The following is a 10,164-nucleotide window of genomic DNA, read 5'->3' as shown; positions in this document are numbered from 1 at the left end:
AAGAACAGTATGCCATATACGCCAGGTCCCTTGAAACATATGCTGTGAGATGTTTCTTCCCTGCAGCGACTGTGTCAAGCAGCAAGGATGGACTGGCTCCCAGCAAACATCATTACATAAAAGGGTACGGTCTTTTTTTTTTTTTTTTTAGTTTTATTCATTTCAAACGGGCCGGATTCGGTCCGCGGGCCGTAGTTTGCCCATGGCTGCCTAGCTGGTTTGGCTCAGTGGATGGAGCGTGGGCCTCCGGACTGAAGGGTCCTGGGTTTGATCCAGGTCAGGGGGGCACATGCCTGGTTTGCAGGTTCTGTCCCTAGTGGGGGGCGTGTGGAAGGCAGCTGATCTATGATTCTCTCTCATCATTGATGCTTCTATCTCTCCCTCCCTCTCCCTTCCTCTTTGAGAACAATTTAAAAATATATTTTTTTAAAAAAATTTTTTAAGAAAAGTAAGAGTTTCATCTTATTCTGCATTATCAAGATCATCCTGCATAGACTATGTGGATGAAAGCAGGGGTTCTGTGCAGTCACCTCACAATGTGATCTGACCTCACTCCCCAGGCATATAACTTTTATGGAGTGAAAGGTTTATCTTTCCCTGTCCATTGTTTCTTTGCATTTCTATACTAACATGAAAAGGAAAATGGGGGGTGTGAGGGGGGCTTGCAACCTAATTCAGTATCTGGTTAAAACTGTAGTCTTCCAATGGGAGGCTAGGGGGGTCAAGGGGAGAAAAAAAAGGAGACATATATAATACTCTTTGTAATACTTTAAGCAATAAAACAATTTTAAAAAAACTGTAGTCTTCCACACTCTGACTGAGTTGGGCAGAGCTGTAGAGCCTAACCCAGTGATGGCGAACCTATGACACGCGTGTCAGAGGTGACACGCGAACTCATTTTTTTGGTTGATTTTTCTTTGTTAAATGGCATTTAAATATATAAAATAAATATCAAAAATATAAGTCTTTGTTTTACTATGGTTGCAAATATCAAAAAATTTCTATATGTGACACGCACCACAGTTAAGTTAGGGTTTTTCAAAATGCTGACATGGTGAGCTCAAAAGGTTTGCCATCACTGGCCTAACCCCAGGGCCCACCACAGCTGACTTGGGTGGAGCAGTGGAGCATGCCCCCAAGGCCCTGCCAAGACTGACTTGGGTGGGGCAGAGGGGACCCTCAGGGGCTGCCACAGGAGGAGATATATAGGTCAGACACTCCCCCAGGAGTTCAGTTCAGGCTTTGGATCTGGAATTCCCTGGACTAGCAGGTCTGTGAAATAAAGGTTAAACTTTCCTGCCTCAGAGTACTGGCTAATCTTTCTCCCTTGCATTCTGCCACAACAAACACACCTTAGAAATGAGCCACAACCACCACCCTCAAGACAGTACAGCATCTTGTTACCTACCTTGTAATGCAATCCCCATCTTGCTTTCTCCCACCTCCATGTAATCTACCCTAAATTTCCTTCTTATTCTCAAATGCATCATGAAAGAAGCTGCAAAACTGTTATTCTCTAGAGCATTTGCATACTTGTTCCCAGTCATGTGTCCACAGTTGGCTCAAATAAACTTCATAAAATTTCTCCACAGGTTTGGACATTTCTTACATTGAGAGGATTTACTATTTCCTTGACATAGGTATTATTTGAATTATTCTAGGTGTTATGCTAGCCAAGGTCTGTAGCTACTTCATTTTGATTTTTTCAAAGATATTTTTATTCATTGAGGTGTAATTGACATATACTATCTCATTAATTTGAGGTGTACTAGAGTAAGTCTAGTTAACATTGTGGGGGACAAAGAAACTTTCCACTACAATCATGGTTTGTTGGGGTCCAACCCCAGCAGGTCCAGGGGTTCTCCAAGGTGTGTACGGAGTCGGCGATGAAGGAATGACACGGAGACAGCGTTCAGTTGATCAGCAGCCTAGCCAGGATCTCTAGCCAGGATCTCCAGCCAAGTTCTGGTCTTTATTGTCTTGTTACATCTGTATTTATACCAGTTGATTTTAATCCTGTCAATTTCTATTGCAAAGGTTAGGGCGTTTCTATCTCCATTCCAGGGAGTAAAGATTATGTAGCTTAAGCGTGATTGTTTGTAGTTAAAGTGATTAACTACCTGCCTGGCACTTAGTTAAGGGGTTTTATCCCCTCCCTAAGTTCAGGGAAAAATCCCTACCTGGGGAAACAACCTTTCTCAGAGAGGTGACCTTGGTTAAAACAGTATGCTATATACGCCAGGTCCCTTGAAACATATGCTGTGCAGATGTTTCTTTCCTGCAGCGACTGTGTCAAGCAGCAAGGATGGACCGGCTTCCGGCAATGGTTCCAATAATTAAATAGACATGGGACAGATCAGCAAGAGAACATACACCCATATGTATGGGAATCAGGCATACATGAGAGAGTCACAGACCCCACATGCACAAGAGGTTGAGAGATGGATAGAGAAGTGGTCGGCAAACTCATTAGTCAACAGAGCCAAATATCAACAGTACAACGATTGAAATTTCTTTTGAGAGCCAAATTTTTTAAACTTAAACTATATAGGTAGGTACATTCAACTTTAAATTCACGGTTTTCGTCTTCCATTTTTCTTTGCTTCTTCTGTGTAGCCATCTCAAATAGGGCACCTAAAAAAAATGTTTCATTTTATAATAATAAAGCCACCAACACAAAAGAATTACAATTCTTAAATTGATGACAAAAATACCTGTAGGATATGCAGCTGGTTGGAAAAATACAGGTAACTTTATGCTTTGAGTAGGTACTTTTGTCACCCGCATGCAATCTGTGGACACGACTAGCACTAACCACTGCACAATGAGACTGCTGACTGACTGGCTCACTCAACTCGTGCACGCCTCCTCCTGGCTGTGTATCCCGAGGCCCGCCTGCGCCGCATCTCCTGTCGCCCAACCGACCGACACCCCCCACTTCTTCTAACGCCACTTCTTCAAAATAGACTCGCCCAGGCCAAAAACCAACTTCTGCACATGGGCCACGAAGTTTCAATCGCACTGTATGTGCGCGCCCACATGTGGTATTTTGTGGAAGAGCCACACTCAAGGGGCCAAAGAGCCGCATGTGGCTTGTGAGCCGCGGTTTGCCGACCACTGGGATAGAGGGACCCAGGTATATAAGGCATCCGGAGCTAGGGACAATGAGGTCATACACCTTTGGGATCTTGAAAGGTTCATTGGAGAATGATAATAAGAGCAGAGGTTTAGTAAATAAAAGATTGCCCTGCCATATAGGTGGATCAAAAAGACATTGTGGCTGATGGTGTCTTATTATGAGCCAGGCCCCTAATTCAAGTTCTTCTAGGCAGCTAAAGGGAGGGAGCCCATGGCCAAGTTTGCCTTAACTCAAAACAATCCACATAGCAGAGACACATCCTGGCATGACTTGTCGGGAGCCCCCACAGTTCCCTTCTCAAAGACTTTGAAAATATTTTTAAATATTTAAACAAAAACTAGAGCCCTTCAGAATTCAGTCCTGTTTATTGGTAGAAAATTTAAAAACAACAACAAACAAACTCAAAAGATAATGAAAAGCATTAGAATGGAATATCCACATAGATATGTTATAGTTTGCATTGAAGGAATTCTTCTTTCTAAAGTCACCCTCATTTTTTTATCAAAGGTAGCCAAACAGGGACTATTTTATTAGCAAAATAAGTATAATTTCAATGAAGTTGGCCTGGTTATTTGTATGAGGCCAGTAAGAATGGTAATTAACCACATGGGCTCTTTTATTTAAATCAGCTTTTTTGGAAGTTTTTCATAAGGAATCTTCAGACTGAACCTAAAGAGGACTCTCTAGGCCTGAAAAGCCAAAGCAAAGACTTGCCATCAGACGTTGCCCCCAATACCTAGCTAGACATTTGGCTGGATCCCTGTCTTCTGGAGGTCCCCAAATCAGGGCCAGGCAGTGGCATTGTTTACTCATGCGGTCCTTAAGGCCCAACGTAACCTTGACAGCAAGCTACCCGGCCAATATTTTTGAGAGTTTTTATTTGCTTCCAAACATCAGTCTTCATGCCTTAAAGTTGGCTGGTCATGATTTTAGTCTATGCATGTCTCTCTCAAATATGACATTCTAGTCAAAGACTTGGTAGTAAAACCAGTTTCCAATTCTGTCCTGTTATAAAGAGACATTATATCACATTCATATTGAACTTACATTAGCAAGTATATTGCCATGTAGATAATAATAGTCACTGAGAGGTCCCAAATTCTGGAGGGATCAGGTAGAGAGAAGAAAATAAATGTTTCAGTCCTGCTTACAATAGTATAATTTACCAAATTGCTAAATCACGGGTAGTTTAAGAAACAGGAATTTCCTTTCACTCGAAAAACAAAAGATTTTTAAGACCACCCCCCTTTTTAAGATTCAAACAAAATAGTAACACAAATTGTAACCATTTTCACCAGTTCATTCTGTCCTGTGCAATTAGACTTGTTCTGCTTAAATCCAGTGTTTTTCCCTCTTAGTTTTTTCAAACTTGCCTGATAACTGAGGGTGATGAGGTCGGTAATAATCCCAAGAAGTTTGTAAAGCTGTCCTTCCAGGCTCACATGATTTCCTCAGTGAAATGGGAATCTGGATCACTAAAGATTGTGAAAGGTATGCACTGTTAGGTGGCTCCACTGGGGTGGCGTAGGAAATAAAGAGAGCCAAGTCAATCAGAGAAGAAAGAAAAGGAAAGGTTTTATTCTGCATCCCGGGGCGACCCAGGAACCCCAAGACAGGGCCAGTGGATTTGCGCCAACAGGGAGGGGGGCGATTTGTTTTATACTGCAGTTGGGTGAGGGGAGGGGCATGAACTGAGGAAGTCCCCTCCGCAGGGGTCAGCAAGGTATTCAGGAACGAGTCAGTATCTGTGTGGGGGTCTTTGTGGATTCAGGGAGAAGCCGGTATCTGTGTCTGGCATGCTGATCTGTTAGAAATTCCAGGGAGGGTCCATTATCTCCTCATGCATCTGCATGCATCTGATCCTGGGCTCTCTCCAACCTAACATGCACCAAGTGGGAAACAATTTCTTGCCACTGTGAGGGCACCAGCCTCATGACAGGGGAAATCTTCAACTCACCTGGAAAATACACAGACAACAAGGAGAACACATTGATAACCCAAGCTACATGGTGATTGAATGAGGTCCAGCTTAAATGAACTATGGTGGGTGAAGAAATGCAAAAACAAAAAAAAGGAATGAAAGAAAGAAAGTCAGGAAGCCTGGAAGTAACAACCTAGGGTTTCCCATAAGCCCTACTATTCGTGTCCTTTACAGCCATTGTTTACCCTGTTAAATTTCTCTGTTTCAGAAGCAAACTGTTGCCATGTTGCAAGGCCACCAGAATGGCAAAAGTCTGGGAATGAGGAGTCATTTTTACAAAACCAGAATGGATTGCACCCTTCATGCCACAGCGTGATGCACACGTTCATTTGTTCTAGCGTGTCCCTCAATTTTGGTGACAGGCTCCTGATGTCAGGGCATCTCAGATTACCAGCAATTTCACATAATTTCTGGAACACTTATAACATATACAAATACAACATAAAGAAAGCTCAATGTTTTTTCTTATTTGTCGATTATCCACTTAATTAGAGAGACAGTAAAAGATTTCAAAGACAAATACAGTTTACATAATTGGTAGCAACACTCAGTTCCTAGTATTGATGAGAGAGATTCGGTGTTTTTTTGTTTTCAAGTAGTGGAGGATCTGAGCGGTTCTCAACCTGTGGGTCGCGAACAATGAAAATACATCCTGCATATCAGATATTTACATTATGACTCATAACAGTAGCAAAATTACAGTTATGAGTAGCAATGAAAATAATTTTATGGCTGGGGGTCACCACAACATGAAGAACTGTATTATAGGGTCGCGGCATTAGGAAGGTTGAGAACCACTAAGACAACGTGAAACCCAGAAACTTATTTTGATAAAACACAGAGTCTTTTCTTTCGAGGCAGAAATCCTTTTTGCAGCATCAGTGGCAGACCAAGTGCCCTCAGTTTACTTTTGATATTTAAATGCTCTCACTTGAATACATTTATTTTATTCTTACTCAGCTTGCTCACGTGGAATTTCCTTTCACAAGATCCCCTTTTCACAAACCTTCTACAACCTTCCTTTCTATATTCACATTTCTGTCCTGTTTTTCCTCCTTCCATCCTGAAACAACGAGCCTCACCTTAGGACAAAATTAATTTCCTTTCCCTCAAAAATACATCTCCGTTTCTCATACCACTTTTGTTGTTGTTCTTAGCCAAAACATATTCTACTTTTCTTGTATGCCCAGTTGCTTTTCCTATGACTTTTCATTTCTGTTGTCCCAATTACCCATTAGAATTCTTAACGTTTAAAACCTTAATTTCTAGTGAAAACAAAGCAATAAGCAGTAGTAAACTGTCTGTTACACCGGTACTCATTCATTCGTCCTTTCTATCTAATTTATTGGGCTGGCACTGGTTACTAACATTGCCCACGTTTCAAGAGTACAATTCTATTACCACATCATCTGTATTTGGGTTGTGCACTCACCACCCCAAAATCTAGTCTCCCTGGGACAGCACATACTTGCCCCACGTGACCCTCTTCATTCCCTCCTCCCTGCTTTCTCTCTGGTAACCACCCTCTGTAGTCTGTGTCCACCTCGGGCATTTAAGAAACCGTCCACAGGATAAACTGAGGCCCTGGGGACTCTGGAAGGGGCCCAATTCCTCTCAGCCTGAGACAAATGGCCACACTTCCCATCAGCCAGGGCGGTGGCCTCCCTGAAGGGCCTGGCTGGAATGGCGGGAACTTCCTGCTGCTCTTGCTGTGGCTTCCGGGGGACTGGCCCTCGGAGTAGGCCCCTAGGAGTCTCAATTGCAAACCGAAATCCCGGGCACCCCTCCACCAGCTCCCTCCCCGGCCCCCGCGCCACTACCCGCTGGGCGGGCTCCCAGCTCCATCACCAAAGCTTCCCGTTTCCTCTGTCTCGCTCAGGCCCCCGCGTGGACTACCCGGGCCGCAAGTACAGGCCCTCCCGGATGTTCCTCCCGGATGTTCCCACCGGCTCTGCTCTGCTCGACCCGGGTCGGTGAAGTTCTGGCCGCTGGATGGCAGTAAGACTCCGTAAATGCCCGACCTCCTTCTCCCCCGCCCTCCGTGTTTAGAAAAAACGCGGCCCTCAGAATCAAAACCAGATTACCCATAGGCTCAGGCCGGTCTGTGTTAGGAGCTCCCATTTATTTAAACTTCCTTGTTTTGTCCAAGATGCCAAGTGTTTAAGTGTTGCCAACTCAGAAAATATAGGTTAGAAGATAAATATCACCCACCACTCCATTAGCCAGGCAGAAATTACCCCAAGTATATATGCCTCTGGCCTTCTATAACAGGTAGCATTTTTTTTTAAGTTAAAACTTTATTGTTCAGATTATTACATTTGTTCCACTTTTTCCCCCCATAACTCCCCTCCACCCAGTTCCCACCCCACCCTCTGCCCTCACTCCCCACCCACTGTCCTCATCCATTGGTGTAAGATTTTTGTCCAGTCTCTTCCTGCACCCCCCACACCCCTTTTCCCCCCAAGAATAGTCAGTCCATTCCCTTTCTATGTCCCTGATTCTATTATAATCACCAGTTAATTCTGTTCATCAGATTATTTATTCACTTGATTTTTAGATTCACTTGTTGATTTTCTTCTTCTTTCTCTTCTTAAAGGATACCTTTCAGCATTTCATATAATACTGGTTTGGTGGTGATGAACTCCTTTAGCTTTTCCTTATCTGTGAAGCTCTTTATTTGACCTTCAATTCTGAATGATAGCTTTGCTGGATAAAGTAATCTTGGTTGTAGGTTCTTGTTATTCATCACTTTGAATATTTCTTGCCACTCCCTTCTGGCCCACAAAGTTTCTGTTGAGAAATCTGCTGACAGTTGTATGGGTACTCCCTTGTAGGTAACTGACTGTCTTTCTCTTGCTGCTTTTAGGATTCTCTATTTGTCTTTTGCTCTTGGCATTTTAATTATGATGTGTCTTGGTGTGGTCCTCTTTGGAGTCCTTTTGTTTGGGGTTCTCTGCGCTTCCTGGACTTGTTATGTTGTAATGTACCCCGCGAATCACAGAAGGACGCCTCAAGAAGTCGAATTAAAGAGTCACATTTATTGCAATCCGGGACTATGAGGGGACATTCCCAAATCTCATAGTAATAAGATGGTGGCAAAACCAAACTTATATAGGCAAAAATCACAAAGGTATTGATTACATCCCAGGGTTTGGAATGAGGACCCTGGTTTACACAAAGCAGTTACAGAAGCGAGATTGAGCTGATTTGTTATCTACAAAGAATATTTATGGTTTTGGGTCTTTGGACCACTGAGTTGACAAAAACACATTATTTAGAGCCCTCAGGTCTTGGGACCACTGAGTTAACAGAAACACATTATCTAGAGCCCTCGGGTCTTGGGATAATTGTGCTGTCCTGGTTCCCAGGTACAGAAGAATGTGCTTCGATAACCAGTAAGATCACAATCAATGGGATAGTCATTCAATTAATAAGGCATTCAATCGAATGGGATGATTTATACAATTCAGAAAATCAAAATAACCTATCCATTGTTAAACAAAGCAAATAGGTACCATACTTCAGTAAGTCTATTTCTTTCACCAGGTAGGGGAATTTTTCTGTCATTATTTCTTCCAACAGGTTTTCAATATCTTGCTCTCTCTCTTCTTCTGTGTTCCAATTATCTATAGGAACGTATGCACAGGTGTCCCAGAGCGTTTCATTTGGATATACCAATACAAACGTCAAAGGGTACTTACTATTAATTAATATGGCCGAGCTTAACCAAAAACTAAGAAGAGAGAGAGAGACACAGGAGATAAACAATGCAAGAAATCACACAGGTTTATTTACCAGAGAGCTGATGGGTTTCAGTCCTTGGCATTCTACCCGGAGACACTTGCTGACAGAGGAGACACATGGAGGTCGTCAAAATACGCCGCGGCAAGGAGCTTGGTTTCTTGACTCGAAGAGAGGCCTCTTAACAGTCTGGGCTCAAGGCAGAGCAAGAATGGCAGTTTCGAAGTTGGGCAGTTCCCAGGGGGGAGGAGAGCGTCCTGTCTGTGGAGGGCAGACAAACATCTGAACCTCAGCACATTTGCTCTCCTTAAATCCTTGAAGCTGGGCGTCTTCAGTGTCTCCTATCAGGTGCCATACATGGGTGCGGCCCTGTTATCTAGGTATACACTCAGGCGGGAAAGTTGTGAGCATGTTCAAAGCTTATTAATCACACACACACACATCTTATTTTTGGAGTTGTTTACAAGTTTTGGTCTAAGAATAAAATGGGGTTTACTTATGCTAACTTATGCTAATACAAAATGGAGTCTACTTTATGCTAACTAAACTTATTACTATAACAGGCTTCTTCAGTGTCTCATATCAGTGTGCTCCAGTGGCCTTCTGGGCTAATCAGGATGCACACGCAGGGGGTTACAAGTTACTTATCAGGAGTTAACATGCTGGGATTTGTTGGTCAGTAGTTACAAGTTATTTGTCAGGAGTTAACATGCAGGGCGTTACAAGTTACTTATCAGGGTCTCACACACACACACACACACACACACACACACACACACACAAGTTAAGTTTCACTTCTAAGTAAAGTTTAAAATTCACTCTAATAAAGAAAGAAATTTGATGATACTATCTTATACTCACTAAACTTATTACGGTAACATTCTGGCACCCCTATAATTTGGATGTTGGTACGCTTGAAGCTGTCCCAGAGGCTCCTTACACTATCTTCGTATTTTTGGATTCTTTTTTCATTTTGCTTTTCTGGTTGGGTGTTTTTTGCTTCTTCGTATTTCAAATCTTTGACTTAATTCTTGCGATCCTCTGGTCTGCTGTTGGGAGTCTGTATAATATTCTTTATTTCAGTCAGTGTATGCTTAATTTCTAGTTGGTCCTTTATCACAGCATCGAGAGTCTCACTGGATTTCTTGAGGGTCTCATTGAGTTTATCAGCGGTTTCTAGAAAATTCTTGAAAAACCTTAAAAGTGTGGTTTTGAACTCTATATCCACTAGTTTGCTTTCCTCCATTTCTGTCATGTGTGTCCTGTTTCTTTGTCTCGGCATTTTTTCTTCGCTGTGTCGATA

This window comes from Myotis lucifugus, unplaced genomic scaffold (assembly GCF_000147115.1).
Source record: "Myotis lucifugus unplaced genomic scaffold, Myoluc2.0 scaffold_4, whole genome shotgun sequence".
Lineage (NCBI taxonomy): Eukaryota > Metazoa > Chordata > Mammalia > Chiroptera > Vespertilionidae > Myotis > Myotis lucifugus.
This window is presented reverse-complemented; position numbering follows the sequence as displayed.